We start from the raw sequence: 3,782 nt of genomic DNA, 5'->3' as shown, positions 1-3,782 counted from the left end.
CGGACAATAAAGCAAGGAAGGCCCATCAAAAGGAACGCAGCCCAAAACCTAAAGGCCGAAAAGGCCTAGAAAAGGCGGTTCCACGAAGATAGAGATAAAACTCCCAAAGATAAGATAAGATAAGAATATCTTATCCAGGGAAGATCACGGCCAACTACTATAAATACACTGGAAGCACCCAGGTATGGCATTGATTCCACATCTACACATATCTGCTTGGACCCATGCTAACTTAAGCATCGGAGTGTCATTGCAGGTACAACCACCAACCATTCCGCATATCAAGCTCGGGTCACCGAACCCCCACCTCGGGCCTCTCCAAACGACCGAGCTGCACGTTTCAGGTAAACCCTCGGAACAGCTCTAATGTTTATCTCTTGGATTCCTGATATATGACGCATGGTTGCTGCTCGCCTGACAACCGAGCGCTCGCCTGACAACCGAGCCAGCCATTCAATGAGATCAGAATCTTCGTGGTATAAGCCAGGATTGATGGCGGCATTCAAGAGAATCCGGAAGGTCTAAACCTTGTCTGTGGTATTCTGAGTAGGATTCAATGATTGAATGACTGTGACGAGCTTCAAACTCGCGATTGTGGGGCGTTAGTGACAGACGCAAAAGAATCACTAGATTCTATTCTGACATGATCGAGAACCGATAGCTGGATAGCCGTGCCGTGACAGGGTGCGTTGAACATTTCCACTGAGAGGATGGGGGGTAGCCACTGACAACGGTGAAACCCTTGCATACAGCTTGCCATGGAAAGGAGTAAGAAGGATTGGATGAAGACAGTAGGAAAGCAGAGAGACGAAAGGGACAAAGCATCTTCATACGCTTATCTGATGTTCTCACCAATGAATTGCATAAGTATCTCTATCTTTATCTTTATGTTTTATTCATATATCATCCATACCCATTTGAGTCTGCCTGACTAAGATTTACAAGGTGACCATAGCTTGCTTCATACCAACAATCTCCGTGGGATCGACCCTTACTCGCGTAAGGTTTATTACTTGGACGACCCAGTACACTTGCTGGTTAGTTGTGCGAAGTTGTGTTTATGCCATGGTATTGAGCACCAAGTCTTTGGGGCCATTACTAGGGATTATTTGAGTTGTGAAAAGTAGTGATCACAATTTCGCATGTCAAGTTTTTGGCGCCGTTGCCGGGGATTGTTTCGAGTATGGACAACTGACGGTTCATCTTATTGCTTAGATTAGGTATTCATCTTCAGAGTTCTTAAGAATGAATTCTAGTGTTTCAAGGTGATGTTTTTATCATCACCAAAGCTGATTGATTCTCATCAATTTAGCTCTTGAATGCAATGTCCTGCTGAAGCTTGGCTAGCCATGTCTAATTCCTTTAGACTAAAGCTTTAGACTAACATTGCATGATTCCTGGAATTCTCATTAAGAATTTTGATACCTTTATTTTCTTTTTTCATATAATTTTCGAAAAAGCACAAAAAAATTATAAAATCATAAAAACCAAAAATATGTTATGTTTCTTACTGAGGCACTGGTCTCATTTTAAGTTTGATGTCTCATTTTAAGTTTGGTGTCTTGCATGCATTGTTTATATGATCTTGGTTCTATTTTCAAGTCAATAGTACAGGGAACTGAAGATTCAGTACATGCAGCAGAGGAATTACACAGAAAAAGCTGGGCGTTCAAAACGCCCAGTGAAGAAGGGCAGACTGGCGTTTAAACGCCAGCCAGAGTGCCTGGTTGGGCGTTTAACGCCCAAAAGGGTAGAGCATTGGGCGTTAAACGCCAGAATGTGCACCATTCTGGGCGTTTAACGCCAGGATGGCACAAGAGGGAAGATTCTGTTTTTAATTCAATTTTTTTTCAAGTTTTCAAAGTTTTTCAAAATCAAATCTTTTTCAAATCATATCTTTTCAATCAAATGTTTTCAAAATCAATTTCTTTCCTTTTTCAAAAATACTTGCTATCAATTAATGATTTGATTCAACATTTCAAGTATGTTGCCTTTTCTGTTGAGAAAGGTTTAATGTTTGAATCATATCTTTTCTTGTTAGGCAAGTCATTAATTTTTAAAATCAAATCTTTTTAAAATTGTTTTTCAAATCATATCTTTTTCAAAATAGTTTTCAATCATATCTTTTTTATTTCTAATTTCAAAATCTTTTTCAAAAATCACTTGATTTCTTTTCCACTTTTAGTTTTCGAAAATCAATTCAAGTTTTTCAAAATGTTTTTTTTAAATCTTTTTAACTTAATTTTCGAAAAAAAAAATCTCTTCCCCTCTTCTCATATCCTTCTATTTATGGAGTGACACTCCTCCTCAATGCACAATTCAAACTCTATCTCACTAAGTTCGAATTCTTCTACCTCTTTCTTCTATTTTCTGTTCCTCTAACACCTCAAGGAATCTCTATACTGTGACATAGAGGATTCCATATTCTCTTGTTCTCTTCTCTTTCATATGAGCAGGAGCAAAGACAAAAGCATTCTTGTTGAGGCTGACCCTGAACCTGAAAGGACCTTGAAGCGAAAGCTAAGAGAAGCTAAAGCACAACTCTCTATAGAGGACCTAACAGAAATCTTCAAAGAAGAAGAACCCATGGCAGCCGAAAACAACAACAATGCCAATAATGCAAGGAAGGTGCTGGGTGACTTTACTGCACCTACTCCCGACTTCTATGGGAGAAGCATCTCTATCCCTGCCATTGGAGCAAACAACTTTGAGCTTAAGCCTCAATTAGTTTCTCTAATGCAACAGAATTGCAAGTTCCATGGACTTCCATTGGAAGATCCTCATCAGTTCTTAGCTGAATTCTTGCAAATCTGTGACACTGTCAAGACTAATGGGGTTGACCCTGAGGTCTACAGACTTATGCTATTCCCTTTTGCTGTAAGAGACAGAGCTAGGATATGGTTGGACTTACAACTTAAAGACAGCCTGAACTCTTGGGAAAAGCTATTCAATGCCTTCTTGGCAAAGTTCTTTCCACCTCAAAAATTGAGTAAGCTTAGAGTGGAAGTCCAAACCTTCAGACAAAAGGAAGGAGAATCCCTCTATGAAGCTTGGGAAAGATACAAACAATTAATCAGAAAGTGCCCTTCTGACATGCTTTCTGAATGGAGCATCATAGGTATTTTCTATGATGGTCTGTCTGAACTGTCCAAGATGTCTTTGGATAGCTCTGCTGGAGGATCTCTTCATCTGAAGAAGACGCCTGCAGAAGCTCAAGAACTAATTGAAATGGTTGCAAATAACCAATTCATGTACACTCCTGAAAGGAATCCTGTGAACAATGGGACAAGTCAGAAGAAAGGAGTTCTTGAGATTGATACTCTGAATACCATATTGGCTCAGAATAAAATATTGACTCAGCAAGTCAATTTGATTTCTCAAAGTCTGTCTGGAATGCAAAATGCACCAAACAGTACTAAGGATGTTTCATCTGAAGAAGAAGCTTATGATCCTGAGAACCCTTCAATGGAAGAGGTGAATTACATGGGAGAACCCTATGGAAACACCTATAATTCTTCATGGAGAAATCACCCAAATTTCTCATGGAAGGATCAACAGAAACCTCAACAAGGTTTCAACAACAACAATGGTGGAAGAAACAGGTTTAGCAATGGCAAGCCTTTTCCATCATCTTCTCAGCAACAGATAGAGAATTTTAAGCAGAACCACTCTGACTTAGCAACCATGGTCTCTGATCTAATCAAAACCACTCAAAGTTTCATGACTGAAACAAGGTCCTCCATTAGGAATTTGGAGGCACAAGTGGGGCAGCTGAGCAAGAA

At 39.7% G+C, this 3,782-nt stretch overlaps 1 non-coding gene across 1 annotated transcript; it reads right to left on the bottom strand.

The window, feature by feature from the left end:
* Nucleotides 1-2,991: 2,991 nt before the first annotated feature.
* On the bottom strand, nucleotides 2,992-3,099 carry LOC130959295 (small nucleolar RNA R71). The gene has a single exon (XR_009078387.1). It is a non-coding gene; the product is annotated as a small nucleolar RNA R71 (small nucleolar RNA).
* Nucleotides 3,100-3,782: the final 683 nt, after the last annotated feature.

Source organism: Arachis stenosperma, chromosome 10, assembly GCF_014773155.1.
Source record: "Arachis stenosperma cultivar V10309 chromosome 10, arast.V10309.gnm1.PFL2, whole genome shotgun sequence".
Lineage (NCBI taxonomy): Eukaryota > Viridiplantae > Streptophyta > Magnoliopsida > Fabales > Fabaceae > Arachis > Arachis stenosperma.
The sequence above is the reverse complement of the archived record's forward strand: the minus strand, read 5'-3'. Positions and strand labels throughout refer to the sequence as shown.